Below are 10,714 nucleotides of genomic sequence, written 5' to 3'. Positions count from 1 at the left end.
TGTGCTTACCTTTTGCCCTCTGCAAGCTATAATCAGAAAACTAAGATTAAGTTTATATATTTTTCAATTTCTCAGCAGCTATGAATGTGGCAGTGTGATGAAGGGAGAAATGATACCAAATTGATAATGACACAGAACTCAGAAAATTGTTCATTGATTAAATATGACTATTTGAACAAGAGGAGTCCAGAGGGATTTGAATTTCCTATTTTGGGTTTCATAATTGTAAACATAACAACATGTTTTGTGGGACAGTGATTGAGGCAGAATTTTAGCAGCACCATTGAATCTGGAGTAGTGGCACCTAAGCTTTGAAGTAGCCTTTTGTCAGTGATTGTTATCTGAGATTTTATGGGGTTATTCTTTGAAGGAGTCTTAGAACCTCTGCATAACTTGGTCTCCAGACGGGCCTGGCAAACCTGAAAGTCTCATATGGCAGAGTTTGACTTGGATGATGGGAATTGCTTAGGTGATGGGTCTTTCAAGACAACCATAGGTCAGAATAAGATTTGGTACATGGAAATTGCTAGAGGTACCTTTTCTGTAACGATGAGAAGAGCTTCTAGGAAGCTATCGGTGTTCAGTCCTTGAGAGGCTGATCCCTGTTGTGAATAGCCCTGGGGCTAATTATATTTGATGTTAATTCCATTCTGTGAGTGGCTGTGAACAAGGAATGAGTCAGCACTCAGGTGATTTCCTGTAAACCTGCTTCTCACCTACTTTGTAAAATAAAAGAGAGCTGATGATTGGGCAGATAAAAGGGAAGGTGGAGTGGAAGGTGGGGGAGAAGGAGGAAATGGAAGAAGGAGAGGATGCAGAGGAGGAGGAAGAAGAAAAGCAGAGCAAAAGCATGTGGCCTGGAGAAACCCCAACTTCTAAGGGGTTTCATAGATATGGAAGATGGTAGTGTAGTGGTAGATCCGCCCAATCTAGGCACACAGCATGTAATCATATTAACTGAGTCGTGTTTTCATTGCTGGGGCATATTTAGGATGGAGAGATTTACCGCAACAAAATGGAGCCCAACGTATTGATTTGAATTCAACTAACCTGAGATAAAGGTTCAGTACTAGATAGGGAATATTAGTCACTGACTCCAAGTAAAGAGAGCAGTGATAATTGCCTGCTATGATCAGGTATTAATTAATAGAAGTCTGTGGCTCCAGGTAGAGAGCATAACACACTATAACAGGTATTAATTAAATAGAAGTCTGTGGCTCCAGATAGAGAGCATAACAGATAGATATTATAATAGGTATTAATTAAATAAATGTCTGTGGCTCCTGGTAGAGAGCACAGCAGATAGATGGTATAATAGGATGGCTATTCTAGGCAGAGAGCTTAACAATAACTATCTGCTTCCTATAGGCAGATAGTGATGGAAGTTTAAATTAATTGCTTTAAAGATGGTATAAAGATATATTGCTCTAATAAGTCTTACAGGAGACTCATATTCTGTCTAATGTGGGCTCCCCTGGAATTTTGGGTTTAAATCCTGGTTTGACAAGCTGCTTCTTATAAGTAGGAAAGGAGAGGAGAGGAGAGGAGAGGAGAGGAGAGGAGAGGAAGGGAAGGGAAAGGAAAGAGAAAAGGAAAGGAAAGAGGAAAGGTAAGGAAAGGAAAAGAGGGAAAGGAAAGGAAAATAGAAGTGTAAATAAATTGTTTTAAATATAATAAAGTCTGTAGAGACTCATGTTCTGTCTAACGTGGGTTTCACAGGAATTTTGGGTTAATATCCTGACATGACAAATTAGAAAGGCCTAAATAGGCTAAAATGTGTGTGATTTTTGAGTATTGTGGTGGTTTTACTGTTCCTCTGGGACAGAGGGCAAGCTACAGGTTTTCCTGGTTACCGGCTGAAGGCTATGCTGATTTGGGGAAAAGGGTTTGTCTGTCTTTGTGTTTTTGGAAAAGGTGATTAAGGTATTTATACCTTCCAGAGTTCTATGGATCAGATTTGATAGAGGGAGACCCCCTGAGAACTAGATTACAGAGAATCAAACAAAAAGGTTATATTGATGATACTAAAATTTTGTTTTGAGATTTATATATTACAGAACATAGAGTCTTGGTGAATTTCATCATCAGATATGCTGAACTGACCTACTGAAAACTGCTGATGTCTTGGTTTTTCATCTGCATCTAGTCAGAACACAGACATCAGAGACTAATACAATCATTGGTGTGGCCATCTTAAGGCCAATCAACTCCCCAATTTCCCTACTCTTCCCTCTCCCTTCAAAAATATCTCAACACCCATATTCAGCTTGAAGAAGTTATGAAGAGTCGTCGTCCCAGTTCCCAAAGCTTTGGGGCTGGATGTGGTTATTATAGGTTGCCTTTGATACTAAAAATTTTGAAGGACAAGGCTTGGACCCAGTCCTTCTATTGCTGTTATTATAAACAGATCTGAGATATTTAAGCCTGTGAGTTAAGGGCCAAGTAGGAAATTCATGGCTCTAAGTTTATTGTTAGGGGGTTTTCAGTTATTTTAATCAGAAATGGCTGAGAGTAGGTAACAGAGAAAAGTCCAGATTACTTCACCTAGATAGTTGGTTTTCAGAAACATCAGAACTTTACAGAATGTGACATTTAATGTTATTTATTCACTTGTTGTTGAGACCAGTCTGCTCCTGACAGCTTTCCCTGTCTTGGATTCAAAGAAGAAACTGAGCATCTTTGAGTTACTCCAGTTGTGGTGAAATAGCCACTAGGCAAGAATTGCCTCATTCATCTACAGACATAATACTGTCCAAAGAAAGGACACAATTACAGGTTAGGACAGCTTGATTCTGCCGAGACAGAGTAGGCTAGTCCTTAATATTCCTGTTTCTCTGTCAGATGACCCTGGCCAGTAGGCTGAAGACCGATGCTCCAACGTGTTGAAGTAAGGGACTGTCCAAGTGACCAGCGGTCTCTATAAATTGGCTAAGTTTTGGTAGCTGTGCTAGGCTTCCTATATATTTTCAGTTAATACCAGTTGTTCTTGGATTTCTGATGGGGTTGAAAAACTACATAGTCATAGGCTTTCTACTTTGCAAAGAACAGATTTGAGAGGATGGTTTTCAGATGGCATTCAATCTAAAACCAACACATAGCCAGGTGCAGAACTATAGTCTTAAGTTAGTCTATAAGGATAGATGACAGAGGTTCTGTTTAATTAACAAGGATGATGGACTGGGTGTTAGTTCCTTGTACTTTATAAATTACAAAATAATAATAGTTATGTTCAATTATATCTGAGATAAATAATTTTAATTGGACAGAAAGGGGGAAATGTGGATAGCCTGTAAACCTGCTTCCCATCTTAATTTGTAAAATAAAGTACAGCAGATGATTGGGCAGATAAAAGGGAAGGTGGAACAGAACGTGAAGGAGGGAGAAGAAGGAGAAAATGGAAGAGGGAGAGGATGCAGAGGAGGAAAAAGAAAAGCAGAGCAGAAGCACATGGCCTGAAGAAACCCCAAGTGCTAAGGGGTCTCATCAATGTGGAAGATGGTAGTATAGTGGTAGATCTGCCCAATCTAGGCGCACAGCATGTAGTCATATTAACTGAGTCATGTTTTCATTGCCAGGGCATATTTGGGATGGAGAGATTTACCACAACAGATCCCCCTGTTGCTGAGAAGCCTAAATCTATCCTCAGTGTCTCTCTGTATTCGATCAATTGTCTTGCATAATGCAGAACACCCCCAAGTAATGGTCTTCATTTGTAAGTGTTCCTGCTTGGGTGAAATTGTATCCTAGGACTCAGAACAAAGTCCAGGAACCACACAGCTATGAGGGGAGAAGCTAAAATGGAAGGGCATTCTGAGACATTGGATCCCAGGGACTACACAGCTCTTGGATTTCCCAAGGAACAATGTCCCAATGGAAGGGGCATCCTGAAACATAAAAGCCCAGGAACCACACAGCTCTGAGAGGAAGATTCCTCAGTAGAGGCAGTGTAGCTCCCGACGGGGATGGGGGGTAACCACAGCTGAGCTGAGGTGCTCAGGAACCTCAGCCCCACACCCCTTCTTCTATTCTTCCCTTCTCTTCATTGCTTCTTGGTGGATGAGAGTCACACCAGGCAGCCCATTCATAAAAGAAATTTATTTGAGGGTTATATAGGATTTCTTATGGGACAACTTTTAAGGATAGGGATTTCCAGAGTGAGGTTTCGTGGGATTTCAAGTCCTGAGCTTGGGGAACTCAGGGATTGGTGGGTTTTTCTGTCCATAGATTAGTGGTTGTTTCTCTTCAGGGATTTGTGGTCTACCGATGTCCACCCTTAGCGTGAGGGGTGTCCTGGGAAAGGTGGGAATGGGAGCGATGCTAATTCAATAATAACTCGGAGTCAGTGGTGGATGCAAGCTGTCACTTCAGGTGCTCTCTCTGTTCCAGGAGACTTAACCATTCTTCCTTCTCATTCTTTTTCCTTCCCTCTCATGCTTTAACCTTCCCCTGACCAGAGAGTCTGAACCCAGTCTTTTATTTACTAAAGTTATATCATCAATGCTTTGATCATTATTACTAATACTTTTAGAAATTCTTAAATTTTCATTAACTTTATGAACCCCAGATCATTAGTTTCTACCCCTGCTTCCTTAAAACAGAAAATAAATACAAAGCAAAAGCACATTTCCTTATATGTTTACACAGCCTGCTCTTCACAGGTAACTGGGCACTGCTCTTGTAGTTTCCTGGTGAGAACAGCAGTCTATTTAACTGCATTCATGTAGGAACAGAGAGGTGACGTACTACTAGGTTTAAGATGATTTCTTACCGAGTTTTAAAGTTTATGCAAGAAAAACAGCTAGCTCTAGTATATCTCTAGGCATTCTCAGATCCTATTCTTCAAGTAACTAGGAAAATTAAGTACTAACTTTTTCCTAGCCATGCCTTTTCTTTTTGAGACTGCTCTAACCCTCTATCCTTGATGTCTCCAAGTTCACCCTGGCTAATTAATGCAGCAGTCATTGGACCAGAGGGTACATCTCCTCTTAATTCCAAATTATGTCACACCTCTCCTTGTGCAGCCATTCCAGACCCAACAGTGGGTTTGTTTGTTTGTTTGTGGGAAGCTCAGGGATTGGTGGCTTATTTTCATCTCCCTTTTCTTGCATCAGGACCATGGGTTAGGAAGCCCTTTCCAGCCACAGGTGACTTTGACTGAGGCACCACTTCTGTGGAGCTGCTCAAGGAGGCTGGAGAGGAGGTGCTGCCAGAGTGGATGGCTGCTGTTGTAGAAGGCAGCAGGCTGAGTCAGGAAATCATGTATCAGCACCAAGGACAGCGGCAGGCTGAGGCATCACTGTTTTGACAACTTCTGTGGCAGCATCCTAAGGTGGCCATAAGCTGGGGCAGGAAGGAAGGTCCTACCTGTGCCTTTATGGCTCTTGTGCCACAGCCTCCAACATTTGGCTGCTAAGAAGGCCCACATCTGGTTCTTGAACTTGTTGCAGAATATTTGATCACACTGTGAATGCCAAGATTGTGCTATTTACTGAAAAGAACTATTTCTGGTCGTGGTGTGGCTCAGCCCCTTAGTACACCTTTAATCCCAAACTATGAAGGTAAAGTTAGTTTGTAGAAAGAAGCATCCATGTTAAAAAGTGATATCTAATTCAGAGGCAAAGAGATCAATCAGAGAAAGATTAGACAGAATCAGATATGCCCAACTCTCATGATAAGAGAGGGGAAGGGGATGCTGCTTAGAAGCTAATTAAGGGGCAATGCAGGGAGGGGAAAAAGACAGAAGGCAATTTACCAGATGTACAGAGAAAGTTGCAGAGGAGAACAAGCTAGACACCAGTGAAGACAGAACAATCCAGAAAATGAGAAGGATCCAATAGATTAGGACAGATTGCCAAGTACAGCAATTCAGGAGAAGCTGAGAGAGAAGCCAGATTGAATCAGTCAGCTTGGAGAAGAGTTTGTGCCAGAACAGCTAAGTTGAACCAGCCAGCTAGTGATCAGAAAGAACAAGAAAGGATGAGCTTAGTCAGCAGTAAGTCCCAGGCTGAAAAAACTCTAGGCCCTGGGTAAGATTATAATGACGGCTAGAAGCCTCAAGGACTCGGCCTAGATTAGTAGAAGGGGGCATCAAGCATCTGAGGCAACAATTACTCTGGCAAATAAAAAAATACTTTTACCTGAAGAAAGGAAAAAAGGAAGGCAGCCTGTGTAGCAGAATTTTAGCATACCTGTATCTGGCATGAATTCTGGAGTGGTAGGACCAGAAGCCACCAGTAGTCTTTGAAATAGCCTTTGTAAATAATGGCTGTTACCTGAAATTTATGGAGTTGCTCTTCCTGAACGAATCACTAAAGCTTGGCATAACCTAGTCCCAAGACATACCTGGCAAACCAGAAAGTATTGTATGTCTGAGAATTGCTAATATAATGGTTCCCTCAGAAAACTCCTAGATGAGATAAGATGTTTTGGTATGTGGAAATTGGCTTACTAAAGGCACCCCTGTGTAACAATGAAGAGGCTCTGCAAAGTGGGGAGTTCAGTCCATCAGAGAACCTGAAAGGTTCAAAAACTTGGGAATAAAAACAAGTCAGTTCTCCAGAAGGCATGATGGGCTTCTCAATGAGCACTGACAATGGTCTTTGCTCAAGTGTCGCCACTGGCAATGGCCTTGACTCAAGTGTCGCCCTGACTTAGGGAGGAGAAATCCAGAGCTGAGTGAGGTCCCGAGACACTTAGCTGGAGGAGATAACAAGGCCAGAACTGAGCTGGTTTCCAAAACTCTTCAAGGTATCACCACATATAAAGAAACTAACATAGCAACCAATCAAAATGGTGCCTACTGTCACTGCTTTGCCCCTAGCAATCATATCAGAGGTTACCTACTCCTTCTGGGAAATTCCCCCTGCTCCTGCATAAAAGGGGCCTGCGAGCCTCTCAAGTCATGGTTGACCCCTTAATGCTGGTTATTTCGCTTTATTTGCCCTGGCATATTATTTGAGTCTGGGGTCTTCCTTCCGCGATTCTTGGACCCTAACACATGCTACTTCTGAAAATCCTAGATTCATCCTACAGTGGCTCTTTCTTGAGATCATCCAAGGTAACACTGAACACCAACAGCCCTGAAAGTTGACTCCTTTGGATATAGTTGAGGTAGGGCACTTGCCTATATTTACACTAGTTGGCATGAGTTCATCTCTGCCCACCATATTTGACTAGAACAATAACTTAACTACAAACATTTCTACTCACAGACATAGGATGGAGAACCCCTGGTCCCTCCTGAAAAGTAGCCCCCACTTCAGGGTGCCCCAGGGAGTGAGCCAACTGATAGCAGAGCAACGGGATCAATGAAAAATGGCAACCCCCACGCACAAAAAAAACAGTACATCTAGGAAATTCTGGGGGGTTAGTTATTTGAGAGCAGCCAAAGTAACAGGAAATGAAGCTAAAGGAAGGTGTTTCACCCTAATGCAAAGATCTTATGGATAGGCTCTGCAGCACAGCGCTAAGAACTAAGTAGTAACCAGTCTTGAAGAAGTCAGATTGGTCCTATATAAACTTTAATTTGCATATCCAGAGCTCAAAGGGATAACAGACAGGAAAATAGTTTTGGTGTCCCCCAACCCCTTTCTTTCTTAGCCTGGATCCTAATGAAAGAAAGTGCATGAGGAAAATGGGTGTGGCCTGGTGAAAGCTAGGAACAGTAAGGAAAGCTCCTAAGGGAATCCTAGCTAGAGCCATTTGAGGAGAAAGGGGTCACTACAGTGTGTTTTCAGTTGCTTTAATCTTTAAGACAGTCTCATCCGGGCTGCTGTTAAACTCAATCTGTCGCCTGTCTCTACTTCCTGAGTTGCAGTTGTAGTAGGTGTGGAAATCACATACTCATGCAAGCACTCTACCAATTGAGCTACACGTAGTAGGTGTGGAAATCACATACTCATGCAAGCACTCTACCAATTGAGCTACACGTCAGTGCTGTTTAGAGGCTGTGCATGTCTCTCTGTGTGATATACACAGCAGGCGCCTGTGAGTGCACCACACCCACACACATACACACGGAAGGCTACCCATATGATATTAATTCCCTAATGACTTCACTTAGCCCCTGCAGGAGTGAATCAGATAAACGGAAGTTTCACTACTTTCATCAAAGATTTTGGAAGACGTGTCTCCTCCTAGCTAGTCTAGACACACAGGGTGAATGCTTCATATTCCTTCATTACCGGGGGTGAGATCTCTGGTCCCACCTGCTTACTGGGGCCTCGCTCAAGGTGCTCCATAATTAGAGACTGTTTCCTCCTTTCTTAATGGTGTAAACCTTACTGCTCTTGGTTGTTTTAGATAATAAAGTGCTTAGGGAAATGCCTAACACAGCTAGTCCTACATGCTATTTAATTGTCGATACATCTGAAAACTGGTGTCTAAATTTACTAGTCTGCCATCCAGAACCCACAGCTCCTAGGGGAATCACTAGGCTCTCAAAGCAAATGTCATAGAAAATAACCCATTGGGTTAACTGTAACCCACAAGCTTCCCACCAATGCCATGGAGATTTTTTTATTAATTATGAAGGATTTAGTCCCTGGGGGAACTGTTCCCAACTAGCTCTTATAACTTAAACTAACCCATTTATATTAATCTAATCTCTGCCACATCGCTGGTTGCCTCTCCTCAGTTTTCCATGTCTGTCTTCCTCCTTGTCTGGATAGAGACCCTTCCATCTCTCGAGTCTGACCGAAGAATCTCTCTTCTGTGTCTCATTGAGGAATCTCACTCCTCAGGCTCCCTCCCAGAGTTCCTAACTCTGCCTGGAAGTCCCACCTATCATATCCTGCTTTGCCATAGGCTGTTCACCTCTTGATTAAACCAATCAGAAGGTGTTAGAGGCTTTTACAAAGCAACTAAGACAGGTGTGGCTTAACAATTCCAGTGTCTGGGATGTACTCAGATCTCTGCTGGTACAGAAATCACCATTTGAATAATACAAAGACAATCTTACACCCTGAACAAAACCGATCATCCCAGCCTTACAAGAGGTGTATACTGGAGGGAGGGTATGCCACACACTGGCTGTTGCAGAAAACTCCAAGTCTACTGTCCTTTCTCTCCCTCAACTACTCCATAGTCTGGATTTTTAATTTATTTTGCTGTTGTTTTGGATGAGTTTTGATTGTTAGGAATCAAGCCAACAGATGCTAAGTCACTGTTCTACGACCATTCCTAGTTTTCACCCTGAATCTGTCCTGCCCAGAACTGGCCATAGTCTGCACAGATAAGTTCATCTGTCCACTTGAAACTTCCATTGCTTTCCTATCACACACAAAATAAATCCACATTTTTACCATGGGGTCAGAACCTCAGTCACACACAATGTCATCTTGAGCCCTTTTTTCTTTCCTTGTCCCTGGTGAACATGCTGGTCTTGCTAAGCATCAAGTACCCTAAGCCAAATTCTTTGTGGGGAGCTCTTCCTGGGACAGTAAAATTTCCCAAACACCCTGCCCCTTCTCACTCTGAAACCCCTAAGTCAGCATTGCTGTCCTTTCATTTACTCCTAATGAATATTTTCTGTTTGATGGACCACCTTCCCTAGTCACACAAAAACTGCAGTGCAGGAGTCACTCCGTTTCACCACTCTCTGCTCTATGCCTGAACCTATATATGTGTGTGCCCTAAGTGAGAGAATGACATCGTTAAAGCCCAGGACAGAGCCACTGACATTGTATCCTAAAGGGTGGCCAGCAATCCCAGAAGTGTCAATCTCAAATCATATATTTTTAATTAAATTTGTCTCACTTTTCTCCCAATAAGAAAGTTCCTCCATGAATACTTAGTACATATCCAAAGGCAACTAGACATCTTCAGGGAAAGATTCTGGTACATCACTCAATACTCACAGGCCCCAGCAAAATACAGTCATCAGAAGTAAATCCAAACTTCTCTATATACTATCCCGTGCTCCCAGAGACACTTGTTTACTCTGCAGAGACTTCCAGCGCCGTCGTCCTCCCCGTCCCCCCCCCGCACCTCCCCCTCCCTGTAATCCTGCTACTCAAACCCTCACTGCACTCAAGGTCTACCATGCCTCTCCAGTCCAGCTCCAACAAAGGCTGTAGCACTTGTTGAGAGCTTGATACTGTCTTTCAAGACCTTTCTCTGTCGTTAGGCGCTATTACGACGTTTCTGGATGTTCTCTGGCTTTGCTTGCAGATCCTAGAGTCTAGTTACCTTGATAACAGCATCCTGGACCTTTCTTCACTGCTGGTCTCCACAAGACTAGACCACTTGTCTGCCCAGCGATAGGCTAATGCACCGCAGAGCCTTCTGGGAATTGTAGTTTCGGCCACAAAGTGACTAGGCGCAGGCGCGCTTTATCGCTTTTTGCTCCTGGTCTCCCTCTGAGAAAAGGAGTCCAAAAATCTAAGCGCTGCAGCAGAGAGATTTGTGGGAATTAGGTTTCCCGGCTCCTGGACAAACGCGCAGGCGCGGCTCCGCGTCAAGGAGCAGGCTCCTGCTCATTGTGTCCTGACTACTCTGTCGAGGCTATGCTCCGCAGTGGACAAGCTTCTAAGGGAAGCCCCACGGTGATCTGCAGTGTCCAGAGACTGAAGGTCAGGTCTGGGAGTTGAGAACGGAGGGTACCTAGACTAAGGGTGGATTGTGGTCCGTTTTAGATGGCGTGGATCCCATGTCCTTAACTTTGCAGTGCATGTACTGAAATTTGATTCCACACATGGAAAGGACCAGCAGAACT

The 10,714-nt window shown here is 43.2% G+C and overlaps 1 protein-coding gene across 2 annotated transcripts in view; it reads left to right on the top strand.

The window, feature by feature from the left end:
* Positions 1-10,399: 10,399 nt before the first annotated feature.
* Znf879 (zinc finger protein 879) overlaps positions 10,400-10,714 on the top strand; it is a 74,407-nt gene continuing 74,092 nt past the window's right edge. For both annotated transcript variants that reach the window (XM_029483372.1, XM_029483371.1), the window contains exon 1: positions 10,400-10,571. The gene's annotated coding sequence lies outside the window, so the exon portion shown is untranslated. The remainder of the gene's footprint in view (positions 10,572-10,714) is intronic.

Source organism: Mus caroli, chromosome 11, assembly GCF_900094665.2.
Source record: "Mus caroli chromosome 11, CAROLI_EIJ_v1.1, whole genome shotgun sequence".
Lineage (NCBI taxonomy): Eukaryota > Metazoa > Chordata > Mammalia > Rodentia > Muridae > Mus > Mus caroli.
This window is presented reverse-complemented; position numbering and strand designations above follow the sequence as displayed.